This window comes from Argopecten irradians, unplaced genomic scaffold, assembly GCF_041381155.1.
Source record: "Argopecten irradians isolate NY unplaced genomic scaffold, Ai_NY scaffold_0567, whole genome shotgun sequence".
NCBI lineage: Eukaryota > Metazoa > Mollusca > Bivalvia > Pectinida > Pectinidae > Argopecten > Argopecten irradians.
In genome coordinates this window covers 15833-37096 of record NW_027188034.1, presented here as the reverse complement: position 1 = coordinate 37096, position 21264 = coordinate 15833, and the positions used below count along the sequence as shown (strand labels likewise).

At 34.5% G+C, this 21264-nt stretch overlaps 1 long non-coding RNA gene across 1 annotated transcript; it reads right to left on the bottom strand.

Annotated features, from left to right (window-relative positions):
• Positions 1 to 499: 499 nt before the first annotated feature.
• On the bottom strand, positions 500 to 5123 carry LOC138313050 (uncharacterized). Its single transcript, XR_011207121.1, has 4 exons — positions 5056 to 5123; positions 1565 to 1645; positions 935 to 1015; positions 500 to 612 (listed from the first exon to the last, which is right to left on the bottom strand). It is a non-coding gene; the product is annotated as an uncharacterized lncRNA (long non-coding RNA).
• Between the last annotated feature and the right edge of the window lie 16141 nt (positions 5124 to 21264).

The following is a 21264-nucleotide window of genomic DNA, read 5'->3' as shown; positions in this document are numbered from 1 at the left end:
GTACTTGCAAAAAGACCTCCCAGTTGGCAAAGATAGGTAAAATCATCTTCATACACCTGGGAGTCAGTGTACACCTGTTTTCCTGGGTTTTTTAGCCACGTCTTCTTCCGTAAAGCACGACACCTAGAAAGATATTTTTATAAGTCAAATGTCAACCTCTTGATTTCATTCTGAACAAAATTGCTTCAAATTATCATAAAATGTTTATCCATCGACAGCAACAAAATTGTGTGTTTAAAATCAAGAACAGCCTAATATCAGTTATTTTCACTGCAATAAGGCTAAAAGATTACAAATATCTAGAAATCATTTGAAACCATTTTGAACCAAACAGCTTCAATAATTATTGTGCATGTTGCACAAAAGAAAACAAGAAATGTCTTTAAGACCCCAGTTTCCATAGGACATCAGGATAGATGGGACAATTAAAACAATGACCCCAGATCAAGTATTCTAACACCTTTTTAATGTGGTTTACCATTAAAGCTGGACTTACCTGTCAAGAGAGAGGTCAATATTGCACTGTTCTTTTATCTCGGGGATGATCAGCTTCTTGGATTCCAGTACTGACATTCCTTTGGCAAATATTGTGTCAATCAAAAACTTACTAGGCTACAACAGAAAGCATACATAATAGTAAAATATCAAATCAATACTACTATGTCTAACTGTAATGGTACATATGATCTAGATATCTGTTCATGTCTTTAGAGTCAGATTCTTTAAGTACTGAACTAGTCTTTTAAGCAGAAAGCAAAAACGTTTCATATACATATCTAGAGAAAACTTTTTTCCAAATCACTGAATTAAGAGTTACAGTGATAGCATTTACAACTTTCTATATGTTACCTTATGTAACAATTTTGATTTTCTATGAAACCTAAACATTATTTTTCGCATTGTTTTACAAAATCACTGTTTTGGTCAAACTTACCTCGGACTCATTGATCTGTAGCTGATAAACTTTAACTCTGTACTCTCCAGGCTTTAGGGCCCTCCCCAGTTTAATATTAAGCTGGAATGAGATGTTCAGATGTTAAGAATTTTTAATCACTTCTCAAATTGAATCATCAATAAAAACGTCTTTAATTTTTTTTCCAAATTCTGTAACTTATTTTCTTTTCTATTGAGTGATCCTGATTTGCCTTAATGCCTACCCAATAATATATCATAAGTTGATATACATGTACTAGTTATATTTAAGCAATAATAAATGAATTACATGATTAAAGTAATGTTGTCTATAATACCTCATATTTAACACAATTAACTTATAAACCCCTGCAATTTCATAATTGACTGGTCTAATGTTTTATTTAGAAGAACCTAAATGTGTCTTTAGGAGTGAATGACTTTTTTGTTTTTCGGAACTCAAACCCTCTGTGATCCATATGTTTCATTACCTGATCACATCTTCACAGACATTGAAGTATGGACATACTCATTAAGATATCAATAGATTAGATTATCTTTAATACATCTGGTTCTGTCAACATATACAAGCATACTTGTAAGTAAACTATATGCAGTTTTAAAGTACACATCTAAATAGCATTCAACTTACCTTTCCATCTTCAAAGAAACTCATGGTTTCTGACAGTCGAATACTTTCAAACTCTTGATTATTAGAATACACACGATACACCTGAAAATTGTAGGAAATTTTCGTTGTAAGGACTTTTTATTTCTATGAATTATACAACTACATTTTCATCAATATCTAAAAAATAATCATGAAAACTTCATTTTAGTTTACAACTATGCACCAACCATGATAGGTTTGGGAAGTTCCACTTGTTATTGTCACAGCATATTTTTAATTAGCAAATGCGACACTTAAATATAGGTATCAGCCCAACCAAAATCAATATTTTTTGTAAAATCCGATAAAACGAAGAAAAGATGAAAAAAAAACGTATTAAAAAATACCTACCTCGATTTAATTTTACTTTGATGCATATGAGATTGAACAAAATGTGTCTTGAATACAATGTTGAAGGAAATCCTTGATTTATTACGATGTCAGACTGACAGGACAGTCAGACTGACATGGACAGTATCGCAAATGAAAGCTGCAATGGATTGGAGTTGTCAAAGTTGAGCTCACATGCGCATTGTTACGCCACTAAAAGTAAACAAAATGGCGACCAATCTGAACACTGAAAGCGTGTGAGATAAAAAAAACAAATTATATCTGAATCGGCAACAAAGAGTAGTTAGATTAGAATGGAATCAGTAGCACCCTTTGATATCTCTAGGGTAATGGAAATTCTAGAGATGGCATGTAGCAATAGAAAGAAACAAAGCCACATCTCAAGCGGAACTTGCCCCAGGGAGCGGATCTGTTGGGACTCGTGTTGCATCTGTGGTTGAGTTAGAAATTTCAAAACATATGCCAGCACACATGCAGGAGATCTGCCAGACTAACTATACATATGTTTGGGCGACGTCGTACTCGCAAAGCTAAGCGAGCCTATGAAAGTAAACATGAAGTGGTTTTAGATTATATGATATTGTATAAACAGCTCCATTGCACTTCTCAATTTGCTGTTGTTGTTTCAATTAAACAATTTCAGAGCAGTATTTTCCTGGTCATAGAGCAGTATTGTATCCTGGTCATAGAGCAGGTGCGTATTTTCCTCGTCAAAGCTAGGCAACAGACCACCGAATATTGTTTATATTTCTCTGTATGCATTGAAGAATGATCTGAAGATTTTATCTTATGTACAGAAAAAATTTCAATTTCGTAGGACTTTATATTTCATTTACCTTTATTTCATGGTTTGGGAAATGCGTAATGTTCTGCTTTTCAATTGGTTTCCTACCTTTAAAAATTGGGCCCAACCCCTCCTGCCCCCAGGGGGTCAGAGCCAAAATTTATACAAGTTCTGTTCCCCTTCCCCCAAGGATGTTTATGGCCAAATTTGGTCATAATCCAAGTAAAACTCTAGGACAAGTAGTGATTTATAGGATTTATCTCTATTTCCCCTATTGGGCCCCACCCGTCCTGCCCCCAGGTGACCAGAGCCAAAATTTATACAAGTTCTGTTCCCCTTCCAAAATGATGTTTGTGGCCAAATTTGGTTACATTCCATGCAGAACTCTATGACTAGTAGCGATTTAAAGGATTTACCTCTATTTCCTCTATTGGGCCCCACCTCTCCTGCCCCCGGGTGTCAGAGCCAAAATTTATACAAGTTCTGTTCCCCTTCCCCCAAGGATGTTTGTGGCCAAATTTGGTTACAATCCATGCAGAACTCTATGACTAGTAGCGATTTAAAGGATTCACTTCTATTTCCCCTATTGGGCCCCGCCCCTCCTGCGCCCGGGGGATCAGAGCCAAAATTTATACCAGTTCTGTTCCCCTTCCCCCAAGGATGTTTGTAGCCAAATTTGGTTACAATCCATGAAGAACTCTAGGACAAGTAGCGATTTAAAGGATTTACCTCTATTTCCCCTATTGGGCCCCGCCCCTCCTGCCCCCCCGGGGACCAGAGTTAAAATTTATACAAGTTCTGTTCCCCCTCGCCCAAGGATGCTTGTGGCCAAATTTGGTTACAATTCATGTAGAACTCTATGACAAGTAGCGATTTAAAGGATTTACCTCTATTTCCCCTATTGGGCCCCACCCCTCCTGCCCCCGTAGGGTCAGAGCCAAAATTTATACAGTTTTATTCCCCTTCCCCAAAGGATGTTTGTGGCCAAATTTGGTTACATTCCATTCAGAACTCTATGACTAGTAGCGATTTAAAGGATTTACCTCTATTACCCCTATTGGGCCCCGCCCCTCCTGCCCCCGGGGACCAGAGCCAAAATTTATACAATTTCTGTTCCCCTTCCTACAAGGATGTTTGTGGCCAAATTTGGTTACATTCCATTCAGAACTCTATGACTAGTAGCGATTTAAAGGATTTACCTCTATTTCCCCTATTGGGCCCAGCGCCTCCTGCCCCCGTGGGGTCAGAGCCAAAATTTATACAAGTTCTGTTCCCCCTCCCCCAAGGATGTTTGTGGCCAAATTTGGTTACAATTCATGAAGAACTCTATGACTAGTAGCGATTTAAAGGATTTACCTCTATTTCCCCTATTGGGCCCCGCCCCTCCTGCCCCCGGGGGGTCAGAGCCAAAATTTATAAAAGTTCTGTTCCCCTTCCCAAAAGGATGTTTGTGGCCAAATATGGTTACATTCCATTCAGAACTCTATGACTAGTAGCTATTTAAAGGATTTACCTCTATTACCCCTATTGGGCCCCGCCCCTCCTGCCCCTTGGGGATCAGAGCCAAAATTTATACAAGTTCTGTTCCCCTTCCCCCAAGGATGTTTGTGGCCAAATTTGGTTACAATTCATGTAGAACTCTATGACTAGTAGCGATTTAAAGGATTTACCTCTATTACCCCTATTGGGCCCCACCCCTCCTGCCCCCGTGGGGTCAGAGCCAAAATTTATACAAGTTTTGTTCCCCTTCCCCCAAGGATGTTTGTGGCTAATTTTGGTTACAATCCATGCAGAACTCTAGGACAAGTAGCGATTTAAAGGATTTACCTCTATTTCCCCTATTGGGCCCCGCCCCTCCTGCCCCCGAGGGGTCAGAGCCAAATTTTATACAAGTTCTGTTCCCCCTCCCCCAAGGATGTTTGTGGTCAAATTTGGTTACAATCCATGCAGAACTCTAGGACAAGTAGCGATTTATAGGATTTACCTCTATTTCCCCTATTGGGCCCCGCCCCTCCTGCCCCCGGGGGGTCAGAGCCAAAATTTATACAAGTTCTGTTCCCCTTCCCCCAAGGATGTTTGTGGCCAAATTTGGTTACAATCCATGCAGAACTCTATGACTAGTAGCGATTGAAAGGAAATGTTGACGGACAGACGGACGCCGACGGACGCCGACGGACGACGGACGACGGACGCCGCGCCATGACATAAGCTCACCGGCCCTTCGGGCCAGGTGAGCTAAAAAGTGAATGAACTACTACAACATTTACTTAGAAATCAGAACCAAGCAAGGAATTTTCCCAATCAGAATGATACCATCAGAACATTTTTTAGGGATTACCTTGAAATTATCTACAGTTGTTTGGACATATGGTTCTAATTCCTTCTTAAAGGCTCCTAGTGTAATTCAAAATCCACACACGGTGCATAATCGGTCAGATCTGAAAAAAAAGAGAAGGAATGTTAAACATCAATTTATAAGTATTCTAGTTAGGCTATTACAGCGCCGTTACAACAAGTGTTCCTATTTACATTCATTCACTCGATAGACACGTTGGCTGGTAGCTGATCTAGTAGGCTGGTAACTGATGCAGTAGATTAGATTTTAGGTGGCATGTAACGAAGGCACTGATTGGGTGAAGCATCGGCAGCCCGACTGATTGCCCCCTGACTGACAAGATCGCCTACAACATTGAGAAGTAGGTGGAGCCAGCGGGTCTTTGATGTTCATACCCGACTCTGTTGTACAATGTGTTTGATCACGTTGTGTACTATTTAATATTTATGTTACAATGTATACATTCAATCACTCAAGGACGTATCTCACTTATAAATCCTTGAATCACTGTATTAATCAAAGTACTGAAAGTACTGAGAGCTTAAGGCAAGTGAAGAAATTTAATTTGCAGGTATTCAGATGAGTAGACATAAAAAAACTAAAAAAGTGTTAGCTACCAAAGCATTAGCTAAGAAGAGGCTACCATACAGCAGTTACCTAGGGTAGCTGCCATAGTTCTTATTCTCGTTTTTGAATAATGATAATTCAAATGCTTTCACATTCAATGTAAAAGATTATCAACTTCATGATATTCATGAAAGGGCCACTAGGCTACCTTTCCGAAACAAAAAATTAAAAATCTTTTTATAACAATTATAATATAATAAATTGAAGTTTTGCCTTGTGGCGCAGAAATGGTCAACTAACCCATTGTAATTATGACGACGCCAGGAACATAATACAACCTGCGATATGAAACTTAACCTTTTATTTATTTCAATAAAGTTGTTCATAATGTGAAGAGGGCCTTTTCCTTATGCTAACAAGTTTTCCATCAAATATACACTATACTGATATACATTTACATGTACTTGGACAAGTTGGTGAAATACATAGTATACAAGCATAACTTTTCGGTTAAAACTGTACTTTACTTTAGCGCATACAGATCCACAAATATCCCCTAATTAAAAGCCTAACTTTGTTTCAGCTTCTCCCATGTACCGACAGTTTTTTTTAACAAGTAGGTCCATGGCAATCTAGCGTACAGTACCAGTTTATATCTAGTGCTCCACGCAATGTTTCTATTCAGTACGTGTAGCGACATCCTTATGTGATTTCTGAGAATAATGTCCAACAACCAGAAAAAACATTCAGACTTCTCTGGGTTTATCTAATGATAATTTGTTTGCAATGATTTCCCCACTGGTACCCCTTACACACATGAAATCTTCAACAACAAGTAACCAATTTTTTGTTGGCCCTGCAGGTATTGCCAATCAAAGTGTTAGAATTGTACCTGCTGCCCTTATTGCATGATCGTTTAAAAGGTGACTAAATTTAGGATCTTATCTTTTCTATTCTTCCAACTTACTTTATCTTTCCCAATGCCTCCATTGGCACCTCCGCCCTCACTTTTGGCCTTGAGATGAGCGTTCGCCCACTGTGAGGAAGGCTCTGGGTTCTGTCCCCTGGCAGAGACAGACCAAAGTCTATAAAAGTTGTAGTTTCCCCCGCTCCTGCTTAGCGTTCAGCGATCAGCATAAGGGGAAGAGGGACTGACGACTGGTTTGCCCTCGTTGTCAGTATAATGTGACCGGATGGGGATGTGTTTTTTGGTGTCTTCAGTTGCATGCTTCAGTGATAATAGCACTATAAAAAGGGCAACAGTTCCACTATACAAGAAGTGACACAACATGAATTTACTGCAGTCTCCCAAAACACGCACCTCGCACAACATTCACGCAACACACTGCATACATAGGAGGCCATAGCTGTTAATAGGACGTTAATTAATCAAACAAACAACACACGTAAAATCATTTGGGAAAGCCAATCAAAGCAGCATGATAGGGAAGGCCTCTTTACGCGCCCTGCGCATAACGCGCATTCATGTTGGATAAATGACGCATCAAAAAACATACTTAGACATTTTGATTGATCATCGTAAATATTATGGTTTTTGAGACGGACCCCGGTTTCTAAAACGATGACGTAAGGTTGAATGTTGTAGCCTTTTTCCATTGGTTCCCCACCCGCTGATTTGTCAAATGTATACAGAGGTTATATGACATGTATTACAAACCACTATTGCATTGAAATATCGAGTTTTGTTTATCGTTTTTTAAGAAATGTAACTATTTATCGTGTTCTGCCTTCGAGTGTAAGCGTTTTTTCTAAATATAGCGACTTGTCACGTGACACTCAGCAATGGTATAAGCGGTCCGATGTAAACAAAGATGTCATAACGCAAAATCTGATACTGTTCAGGGAGTTCCCTGCGTTAGAACCTAGATGTAAATCTGATACTGTACTTGCTGGTCGAAATCATCTATGAGAGATAATTTCCATTCTTTTCACTCAACAGCTTGAAAAGCGACAGAGACAATTTCTTTAGCATCCCCCCGATGTGGTCGATCACATTCATTAACTTTATCTGAAGAACACCTGAACAACGCAACCACGTGCATTACGCTAGTAATCTTCAACATCCCTTCGCGTATTTTGAGACAGAAACAGTAAAATTCGTAAGCGTTCATTTCGTTTTGTTTCTACATTGGTAAAATAAATTGGTCTTTGGGTCGGTATATTTTTGAACTACATACCACTTATGTTTCTGATTTTGTATTTGACAAAACAATGACGCATGAAGTGAACTATAGTAACATGTCTGTGTATTTCTGCTACACATACATATAATCAATGTTTTGTTTTACAACAAGAAAAAAAAATTTTAATATTACTTCTAATTTTGAAGCAGTTTTCTGGTTAAATTATCAGTTAACAAATTCATCTGCTAGCATTATTTACTTATTTGCTGAATCAACAGTACACTGACTAATGAGTGACTAATAAAAATTGATGATACATGCTGATGTTAATTTTTGTTTTCGCCTCAATGTCCCTAGAAAATGTTGTTTTTGGCGCATTGTCTGATCAAATGTCCCATCGAAATTTTATTTCAAGGGGACATAGTCGCATAGTAACAAATCTCCTTCCCTATCACTGAAGTGAACTGTGTTTAATTATGTTTATTCAAAAATACTTGAATAAAATAACATAGCATAACATAACAAAACATTATTTTTATTTTACTCTTTAGTGATACATGTCCATCTGAACGTATGCTTTTTGATATGTTTTTACACATCACCGTAAATCTGTTCAATTGCAAATTTACTTGAAACCTGCAGTCCGCTAATTATGTCATGTTCATCATTAGATGTTTTGCAACACTACGGTCAATTAGACAGAATTGTAACCCTAGATCTGACGACAAAGTTGTCTAGAGCTTTATATATATCTGCCATTGCAGCTAGTTAATATATGCCCGGTATTATTTCACTGCTTCTTGATAATCTCAATTCTTCAACATTTTGAGTCTGCTGTGGATGACTAGCAAATATTGGGTCCTGTTATTTTAGAATTTAACAAAATATGCAATAATTTCAAGAAAAAGTTATAGAGTCCTCTAACATAAACTTAAAGAATTTTGTTAAGTTCAAGTCAGTTGTGGAGTCTTATTTACAAGTAATTTGAGTTAATATATTAGCATCATTTTTAATCTTTTTATTTTTAATTTTTATCAATATTTTAAGCTCATGTTTCCAGTTTTTAAATCCGAGATAATAATAGTCTTAATACAAATCTAGCCTTGAATAGTGATTACCCTTGTCTCTGTTTAAACTTCATATACACACATGTATATTATGCTACAAATGTATTGTCGTATACATTGATTGTTTAACAGGTGAGGAGAAAAATGTAGCGGCCCACGCCCGGGATTTCAAACCCGGTACCCTCAGAACACTAGCTGAGTGCTCTACCGACTCAGCTACCTGGTCTCCGATGATTGACCCAGTCCAATCCTGCTACACTCCTCCCTCCTTTCTCGAAGTCTTCACCCTCGAAGACATACGAGAATCTTCCAAATACCACCAACGTGGGTTATTTAGTTGGGCGCCAATTTTGTAACAGGAGAGGAGAAAATGTAGCGGCCAGACCGGGATTCAAATCCGGGACCCTCAGAACACTAGCCGAGTGCTCTACCGACTGAGCTACCTGGTCACCGATGATCGACCCAGTCCAATCCCGCTACAATTGTATCTCTATATTGATTAGCTACTGTTGTAGCAGAGTCAGTCAGAAGGTAGACCACCTTTGTTGCCAACAGTAGCTATATATTAATTGATTACATCAATATGCTAATTCATTGTCATGTATGTTACACACTATACAAAATCCTACATACTGTTATGTTTTGTGATGTGACACTCCATTACCACGGTATCAATATGGACAATTTGGCAAATTAAATCTGTTACACCTACTGAATTAAATGCATTAAATTGTATGTCATAAAATTAGAAAATAATGCTAGCAGTTAATTTTTGTCAACTTCGAATTTGAAAAGGAAACTGCTCCAAAATATAAAGTAATGTTCTTGTTCTTGTAATAAAATAAAACATCTATATCACATACGTTAGCAGAAATACACAGAGACACGTAAGTTCACTTCATGTGTAATTTATTTACTGTAGACAGGTATAAGCAAAACGAAATGAACACTTACGATTTTTGCTGTTTCTGTGTCCAAATACGAATGGAATGTTGTAGGCCTTGATTATTGCCACACGGGTCGTGTTGGGGAAGTACCCGGGTACCCGTCAAAATACACGTAGGAACCATGTGTAGGCTTCCCGGCCGGGCATCCGTCAAAATACTGACGAAACATACTGATACTGAGTGTTAGATGTCTGTGTAAACGTAAAATTCAGTAACAAGAAGTACAAAATAGCACTCTTTTGTTCTATTTTACTCACAAAGGATGACACTTCATCTGCTAACGACATGTTCACAAGCAACATTGTTGCAATTCTTATTTCCCATGATCGGAGAAGTGATCATGAATGGCGCACATGTTTACTTTCACTATCGGTATGCTGTATATGATAACACCAGAGGCTATCCGAATGAAGACTACGTCACTCTTTTGTACTTCCTGTTGCGCATGTGCGGTAAAACAATATCTGTCACGGACATTCTGGGCTCTGTCAGCTTGTTACATTACGATTGTATGATGTTACCGATTGATATTAAATTGATATACCAATGCCATTTGCAGTATTGGAGAATAAATCTCTCACATTTCATTATGATTACATTGAAATTTGCTCCATCTGCAGATCGCCCCAAACAACATCGGTAAATTGTACCACTAAGCTAACTCACGAAGTTGATACGTTCACATAGGAATACGTTCACATACTGTAGGAATACATGTCGAGTATCTAGGTACGGATCGGATACTTAAATTCGGGTACACGAGGACAAAATTTAGTACCCATACCAACCCTACTTATACATACTTAAATCCTGTCAATTCCTTTATTTAGTGTTATCTAAACTAGAAGTTCATCCTATACATATGCAAATGATTGGCGAGAATTTAGGTCATCGATCGCTATCATTCATGCAAATTATTCTCACTATTTTCCATTAATAGACAATGATATTATAGCTTTGGACACATTTTTGAAACTATAACACTTAAGGAAATACTACAGATTTTTTTCATGCAATCATAATTACACCATGACAGCATATTTGCTTTAGAAAGCGGATTTTTTGGACCTGAGGTGTAGTACTTTTTCACGCTAGGTGGTGTCGTAGTCGAAAAGGCAATTTCCAGTATTTCCGGTCTTATCGCAGGCAATGACAATACGCTGTAAGGCTATATAGCCTTAAGCGTAAAAATGTATCAGAAATAGTTTTGACTTTTTGCATGGGTCATGCCAGTCATTTATTGTGGGGAAATTAAATGGTTGTAAACTGTATTATGTACTATTGACTATTTACGGAAGTTTCAATGTATTCACATTACCTGTAGATAGTCAGCTGGAATAGTTACTATTCAACTTAAATTATGGTAAAAGCATCACAGGGGAAACAAAGTCAACATTTGTTTTGATAAACCAAGGTTATCACTAGAAATAAACTATGAAATTTTTGCTGAAGGATTTAAAACAGGGATGAATTTAATAAAGATTTCATTACGTTACTTTGTTAATTTGCTCAAACTTGACTAAATCCTATATACATGTTTGAGGTTATAAACAAAATGTTGATAAATTCAATTCCATATAAATGATAGAAAAAGTCTGGGTAACTAGTAAAAATAAGCTTGCAAAAATTAGCATGCGTTATCTTTTTTCCAGTTAATCCTTTGATACATTGGAATTTGCAAAAAAAACATGGTTTATGAAAAAGTCAGAATACGTCGTAACAAAGCTGTAAAATTCTACGCCTTAGAAAACATCTGTTTGTAACTAATGCTCAGTAGCCAAGTATATTTTGAAACATGGTAGTTGTGTTTGTCTGAATGTCCTTTAGAATCAGTATAAGTAAAATAACATAAACAAGGTCCCAACTTATGTCAGAATGTGAGAATCGTCATTCTTCCAACCTTATATATACAATTCATTGAACTCTTTAAAAAGCAATTGTCAATTCATAATTACTTAGTTTATATTTCACAATAAAATGTGGTAATAAGGATTTTTCAAAGTTTATGTCATTACGCAAAACAATCAATTTGCACTTTGTTCTTGGAAAACAACTAAATCGTCACTTTTTCAGGATGCTTAATCCCATATAGTATACAGGAAATCCTTTAAAACTATTTGTTAGCAATCAGCAAAATTTAGATAAATAGTCTTTATGTCAACCGTTTGAAATCACTAATAGTCTCACCCTTAACTCATTTTCTACAAGGAAACTTAACTAGCTGAACAATCTATCATTGACTAAAGTATGGACAACTGCTTATTGTGAATGATAACCGTGAAAATCGTCAGCACATCTTATATAAATTATGAAATTGGTACAGAAATATGTTTTTGGTATTCAGTCATTTATGTAATTTAGTGAAACATTACAAACAGTATGAATTTTATGCAAAAACCTATCTAGAATTTAATTTTATATTACTTTAGCCATGTTACAACTTAATATCAGAATATTTAGCAATTTAAGACAAAACCTTTCAAAGTTGTTCAAACGTCTTATGTCTGACCGTGATAATTTTTTAGTCAGAACGTTTTAACTAATACGTCCATTAAACTTTATTTCTGACCAGTATCATGCAAACAGGTTTAAGCTTTATAGACTCATCTGAATCATCACATTTCAAAAAATAATAGGAACCCTTCATGATAAGCCTCATGGATTTTATAGGAATATCACAGAAACTTAACGTGGTAATCGTAGCGTAGGATTTACCACAAACGTCTTATGTCACCGTATCAGAATCTATATAGTTCTAACAGACATTCAAAATTTTAATCGTATACCAAAACCACGTTACAATTATATTCAACAGATGTTCAATAGTTTATTCTTTATATAAACCATTAACTCATCACACCATTTTAGATTATCATCAACAGAAACTTTTGTCCTGATACTATAAAAGTTATATGGTATCATTGTCCGTGAGGTTTTCTATATGTAGTCACAAATCTATTCATTATACAAATTGTGGCTTTCAACGTCTTATCGTCAGAAATTGTCCGAACAGTCAGCCAATAGTAACATAAAACTTTAGACATATTCAGTGCAGTTAGAACCCTTAGGATACTTACAACCGTATCTTATGTCAATTTCCGCTATTAACTACGTGAGAATCGTCAGCACGACAGTAAATGTCAAAGTAAAGTATTAATAAGGAAACACTTAGTTGAAAATGGTAACAGTATAATTTGATAAATAGGATTACGTCTTATGGATCCAGATGTGAGAAGAAAATACCAATCCATCAGCATATAAACATTATATATTATAGTTCTACAATTAAAACTAGGAAGTTTTAAGTAGGATAACGTCCACATGTTCACCGTGAGAAATCGTCAAACATCTAGTATAATTCTACATGTTTTACTATACATATCGGTCCTAATTAGTCTTATGAGACCGTGGACGAGTGACATTTTCATGATTTAATAGCAGTCACCCATAAACTTATGATTCTTAGTAAAAAGAAACGTCTTTGTCAGACCGTAAATCAAGGAACTGTCAGTATATAAGTTTCACAAACTAACCCAACACTGTATACTAGAGATTATATCTTATCTTGTGTGAGAAAGATTTTATTCTGATTTACTAAATCATGTTCTTTATATACGGATCGTAATGTCAGTACACGTGAGAATCATCAGTCGCTTACTACAGCTGTCGGATATATACATTTGAACTTTAAAATTTACAAGTTGAACGATTCACTTGATCAGAGTTTATTGATATGAGTCTACAATGGCTTATTGTCTCTAACACATACGTGAGAATCTTGATTATCAGCACCCTTAGTGTATATATAATATACAAGTTGTCAGGATAGATGTACAAAATTATGTTACATATAGCTTTACTGTTATTCCAATCGTAAAAGTTAGACCTTCAGTTATCAGAACATTCATATACTTGAATTATGTCAGACCGTGAGTGTTCGGATTACGATTATATTGAGCACCCTTATATTATATACCAAGTTTAAAAATGAATGTCCTTAAGTATCGATGTAGATTCAGGATAACGTCTGATTATATTTAAATAACTCACAAGTCATAGTCCGTCCGCCTATATTATCGTATAATTTGAGAAACACTGTTGTAAGTAATATATGTTATATAATCCGTCTGAGAATCGGATTAATTATAATCTCAGGAAATACACAAACTTTACATATGCTTATTATGAGTAGGATATCGTCTTATGTCAGACCGTGATCTTGTTACCAGCACAAAACCGATTGCATAGTCTAATTGTGAAGGAAAGATGTCTTTAAAGGAAATATGAATGATTTTGTATTATTCGTAAAATTTTTAGTTTACAGGATAATTACTCTTATGTCAGACCGTGAGTTCTTTTACATCGTCAGCACTTATATATATACTCTACAGGTTTTTTTTAGACAAGTCTGGTATCTAGTAATACGTCATTTTCATGACCGTACAATCGTCAGCACGTACCAATATAAAATATATTTATGAACAGGATTGATAACACATGGATCGTCAGCTAAGACATATATACACAACGTTTTTTCCACAGGTACATGAATTATGGATTACATTTTAGACCGTGACTATCGTCAGTTACAGCCATGTATATCAAAATAGAAGTATACAGTCTTTGTAATAATTTTCGTCAGCACGGCCTTTTAGGCGAATGTTATAAATAACGTCTTAGTGTCATCCGTGAGAATCGTCAATCTTATTTAGTTAATGTCTGAAAAGGCACAAGCTGTCATTCACGAATCTAGTTATATAGGACATGTCCCAAACAGCAATAAAGCTTTATATTCATAGTAAAGTACTGAGGAAACTTTAGGAAATCATATAAACTTTGTATTTCTTGGTTATAGAATAAGTTTTATGTTATCACCAATGGAACCGTTGTCAGACCGTGAGATCGTCAGCACAATTGTATATAGTATACAGGAAACTTTGGAAATCAGTAATTAAGTCAAGTAGGATATACGTCTTGGTGTCCAGACCGTGAGAATCGTCAGCACGTTAAAAAATTTATATGGTCCCAAATGAAACTTATACAAATCAAGTTATCCAAAACGTTCCAAAACGAGTATGTAATACATTTCGTAGAGAATCGGATATACTTCTTATTAGTCATACAGAGAAACGTTACAATCATGGAATTGTATTTGTTAAGGTAATTCATTATGTTCAGACCAGTGAGAATTGCACACGCTGTGATATAAACAAGGTACAGGTAAGAAATTAAAACAACTTATCAGTAATAGGATATACGTACTGAATTTCAGACCGTGAATAATCGTCAGCACGCCTTATATAGTAGTATACAGGAAACTTTTCGAAAAAGTTAAGTAAAGTAGGAACGTATTATGTCCAGACCGTCTGATCGTCCATGTCATATATACCGTAGACATCGTCAGTAGAAAGATAGTACATATGCCTTATGTCATACCGTTATGAGTTGTTTTAAAGGCATAATTGTACTACAGGAATGCTTTGAAGAACACCTGTTAATAGAAGATTGTTAGGTGTTTAATCAATATTATGTACATTGAAATATCGCATTTATAGTACTTATTTAAGACCGAAAGGAGAATCTATATGTTTAAGTACAAAAAATTATAATTTACATAATAACAGGAAACATGTTTACATTAACATTTAGTTTTAGATGTTCAGTATATTTATCGTAAGGATATAAACAGGATAAATGTTTATGGTGTGAGAAAATCTGAGAATAGTCAGCACGCATAGTATATATTTTAACAACATTTTATGGTAGCCACAGAGTCAAAAGGAGTTTTATGTCATGAAATCGTAGCAAAAAAAAGATAAAGTTGTACAGTTTAACCTGACCTAATGATAGATTTTGATATTCATGAAAAAGAATACGTGAAAATTTGTCAATAATTCGTGTTATATATAGTATGGATTTTATAGGGAACACAGCGGTGAAATTTTCAGCATATACAAACTTATGTCTCTTGAACTAATTATTTATCGTCAGCACATTTATATATAGTCCTACAGAAACCTTATGAACAATCAAGTCTCGAGAAGAAATTGTGTATCAATTCAAGATGGCTTCTTATATGGCGATCATTAAGTGCATCACGTCATTATTGTGAAAAAGAGGACCATTTGCATTCACAAATTTTTAAATAAGTCCTAGTTTTCAACACGGTATATATAGATTTTGAAATCCTTCAAACTGTATCCTAGTAGCTAAAAGCTTTCACAATGAAAAACATAAATGTTTATTTTGAGGGAAATGTCTAAAACTTATTAAGTTTTCTATATTTACCGTCATATTCTCGGGACCTTGAGAATCATCTTACTGAATTTTTAGTCTTCAGGAAATCTGGGTACAACACTGTAACATTGTATATATTTACTTCTTATCAGACCGTGGAATCGTCAGCACAATCCTTATATATAGTTGATACAGCAACAGTAATCAACAGTGTTCAAAAGTTGGAAATACGTCTTATGTTTAGATTGCCTTGACAATAGAAGTCAGCACAACTAAGACCTATATATCAAAAAGTGAATTGGAATGTGTAATACCTCATGTAAACAGTCATCTACATAAATGTACGATTTTCATCAGGGATCTGGCTTTTTTTGACCGTGAGAATAGCACACTTACATAGATTACAGGAAACTTTACAACATTGAAGTAGGATAGTTTTCAATGCGTCAGCACAGTTATCATAAGAATTTTATAGGATTGACTTTCCGAAAACTTTATGTCAACCAAATAGAATTTCGTCAGGACGCCTATATATAGTTGTTTACAGGAAACAAGTCCTTATGAAATCAGTTGAAATCAAAATAAGTATAGATTAACGTCTTTATTGTGATCAATCTTGATAATCGTGCCTGTAGCACGCCATATAAAATATACAGGAATATTTAAAATCAGGTATCATGAAATGTTGATAGTACTTCTTATGGTTAACAATCTGTCAGTTATAACATATAGAGGCAAAGTCCTTTACATCGTATCAAAAGCATGTTTCATAAATATGTTATATGAAGGTATAATGAAATCTGCTACACAAAATGCCTAAATAAATTTAGTTAAACATTTACAACTTAAACAAATTTAATATAAGTTTTAAATAACCGTAAGTCCTAAAAAAGCCATTCTATGTATTAATTATAAATTATAGGATACGGTATTTAATGTAGTGAATTAAACATAAACGTAAATATATATAAAATTTACATTTACAATATATATATTACTCTGATGAAACTTATGTAGCAAACTCTAAGGTAAATTATAATACGTTTATGACACTAGTAGAATTTGTATATATCTGTAAACATGAAACCATTATCATAATCAGATGTAAATCAAATCATAATCAATGTAGACCGTAGAATATCATGTTTTATTATAGGATACAATTGAAACTTTACAATTACATTGTTAGTAATAAATAACATAATATCTTATCAGACCGTAATACTAGAATTGTCAAAACTTTATATAGTAGTAAACATTAGGAATTTTAATCAGAAGTCATACAGGATGATCTTTGTAGCTATTTCATTCTCATTAAGAATCAGTAGACTGATCATGCATATTTAGTGTTGACCAGGAATAGCAACTATAGGTTAGGAAAACACAATCTGGTATCAGATAATAGGTTTACGTCTTAACATAAGATATAAGCACGGCCATTCTATATTGACCATTTTATTTCATAAATTTCAAAGTTTACAAATTATATACCAAGTAGAGTAGGAAACGTCTTATGTCAGGTAAACATAATTTGAAAATTATATAGTCTGAAGATTTTGATAATGGTCAGTCAGAGTAGGAAAGACGTCTTATGACACGAAGACCGTGGAGAATCAAATGACTTATATATCCATACAGGAAACTTATAGGAAATCAGTATCAGTAGAAGTAGGATATACGTCTTATGTCAATACCAATGTAAATCGTCAGCACTACAAATTATATATAGATACAGGAAACTTTCAATACAGGATAAAGCAATTGTGAATAAACTATTTATGTCAGAAGATGCACAATTACGTGATAATCGTCATCAGTGAAACTATATAGTCACAAGGACTTACAATCAAACGAAATCAGAAAAGGTAACTACTGTCAGATAAACTTCTAGTAGCACCCAGCCTTATATAAAGTGGTTTTCCAATAGGTATAATCTCTATATAGTAAACAAGGCATCATTGTGAAATTGGGTCTAGGTATCACTGGTCTTAGAGTTTAATCAATATTTAAATATATGTCTTATGTACCGTGAGAATCTAGCAAATATATATCACACGTTTTAGAAAGTGGTACATTTTTTTGAAATTCAGACATCTCAGCACATTATAATATCTATTTTACAAATGTTGTCTTAAAGAGATGTATACTACCGTCTTATCAAATCGTCAATTTCGAACGTCCATATAACCATCTATGAAACTATTAGGAACCTGTAAATAAGTAGGATAAACGTCTTATTCATGAACGTGAGAATCGTCAAGCACCCTTATGTTAAAATATATCAACTACAGACAAACTTATGACACTATGTAATTTTTTTAACAAAAAACTTTTATACTAGTTTTTGAGGATATAGTCTCAGACTAAAGAATTGTAAGGACACAATGCCAAAAATATTATACTCAATTTATACACATGGTAATACAGGTTACATTTCTCCAAAACACGTAAAGTATAAGTAAATTAAAGCATTAAACAATAGGTTTATGAAATACCATGAAACTCTATGTAACCAACTGGGTCATAATCTTTACAGCAATTTCTGTTTATATAATACGTTCGTACAGCAGAAATTTTAGATTTAAATTTACAATTTTTCCCAAATTATCAAGGAAATAAGTAGGATATACGTCTTTTTATGTCTTGAGACCGTGAGAATCGTCAGCACAGTGTCCTTATATATAGCCTACAGGAAACTTTACAATCATGGTATATTGCAGTAGGATATGTATTTTATTCATGTGATAATCTCCTTCACTTATGTTTATAGGGACAGAAACTAAAGTCATCACTCATCAGAATCTTATATAAAACTAAAGCATTGTCAACCATATATTTAGCTACATTTTGGATACAGTTAAAAACAAAGTTCAGAATGTAGGATACAGTATGATATACGTCTTAAGAACTACAGGACCGTGAAAATCCATCAAGTAAATTGAGAGTAGATATTTTACAATTTACAATTTCAGTAGAAGCATTATGTCTATATGTTGACCAGTGATAAGGTGTTTATATGTACATGGATTGAGCTGAACACTGGTGTCGAAGCATTATATATCGTCTGCGCGACGGATAATAAAGATAAGGGAGAAAAAATAAAAATGGCTGACCTTAGGAAAGGGATTTTGTCTCATAAACGATTCTAGGAAACAATGTCAAACCGTTTTTTCTAATCTCAATCGCTTATACAGTTTAAGAAACTTTATAAAACTCAGTTTAATTACCAATAATGCCACTATCAACCATGTCAACATGCAACAAACACGTGTATCATATTATTGCAGAATCTGGCAATGTTATGCTGGAGTTGCATATATCAAATGATTTTGTAACCTTAAAGCTGATAATATTACAATAATATAACAATTGTAATCTACATATGCTATGTATATGGTCAACGTCTTCATGAAGACGGTAAGATCTATTCTGGAATATGTGCTTATTCTGTTATAATTGCAGCCAATGAGTCTGACCTATCTGAAGTGTAGTAGCGAAGGCCTGCTAGCTAACTAATATTATACAAAGTTAATAAGATATCGAATACTTTATACATCGTCATACAACAAACTTTACTGTTATATCAAACAGAGTTTAGGATATGTGAACGTTTTATGTCAGACCGTTGTGAATCGTTAAGCAACCCTCCTTTATATACGTACATTGTACAAAGGTTTCCAAGCGTATCAGTTTATTTACGGATGCCATTATGTCAACCGTAAAATGAATCGTCTGCAAATGTTATATAATTACAGTCATCATGAAAGCAGTAGATGTAAGATAATAAAAATTGCACAACCTTTATCAGACCGTGAGATTTTAGACTTTTTTTTATATTGTATTTTCGCATTTATTTTAAAACTGGTTCATTTCTTTTTGCTAAGTCTTATCATGAATTTCATGGCTTAATAAAAAAATCCACAGGAAACTTTACTCAGGACTTTGTAAAGAATTTAAGCTTTGTCGACGTAAAAAATGTCAAGTTGTTCAATATAGAAAAATAGTAGTATTATAAAGCATGGTAGGCCATTTTCTAACAAATCTACAATACACTGCTATCTGAAGAACTTTCGTTAACTAGGATCAACCAGATTTTAGCGTAATATAGCATATCAAAGTTTTTGATTGAGACATAGGAAGTCAAAATCGGAAATCGTCAAAGCACGCCTGGATATATCCGCTCACAAAAATAACTGCATTTTATATGTAGAAATCATTAGGCTTTCTACAGACCGTGAGAATCGTCAGCACACGTTAATATATTTTTAAGGAAAACCAAATTGAATCAGTAAAGTGTTATGCTTTAAAATTTTTCCTTAAAATCGAGCACTGCCTTATGATATTTTATAGGTATTAATTTTTAACCGGAAGTTAAAATACAAATGTAGTTTGGAAGTATTATAAAGTGTCGTGAGAATCGTCTAAACCGTGAAAACGTCAGCACGCCTTATACATAGTTACATGAGTAAACTTTAGTGAAAACAAGTATAGTAGTCAGTTTAGTATGATGTAAACTGCAGTTATCAGTATTATTTCACAGACCGTGATCTTCGAGACACATTGTACATTGGATATCAAAATAATGGATGGTATACAAGGTGAACTGTGACTTACATAGAATCATTTTGTATTTTTTTTTTTAAATATCAGTATATATTGCCAAATATTCTGTTCCCACGTGTGCACATGTCAGACCGTGAGATTCGTACAGTAGGCCTATTCTTCCGGGATTTTCCTCTTGTTATACCTAATAATTTTATATCTAGTTGAATATGTCAAGAAATGTGTATCGTCAGCACGGATTGTAGCCCCATTTAGTAAACAAGAAATAAAATTAGCTTTATTTACCTAATAAAGTATATATGCCAAGTCAAATCACTTGAAAAAATATTGTCAAAAATGTCAGACCGTGAAATCGTCAGCACAAATCAGTTTGAGCATGTGCCTCATATAAAACTTATGTTTTCATTATAAATGTAAAATTTTTGATATGTGACAATCTAATCTTTAAAATGGAATGTATTAAAATAAAGTATGATAACACCATTTCTTTTTAATGTTTAAAAATAATAACAGCAGAAGATTTTTAATTATTCCTTGCAATGTATTTCATTGAAAAAGCTAGATTTTCTTGTTTTTAAAAAATTAAATTGACGTAATTATTATTTCCACAGTAAAGAGTAATCCATATATTATCTAAACAAAAAAAATGGATTTTTTTTTGCAAATTTTATTTTCAAAAGTTGAAAT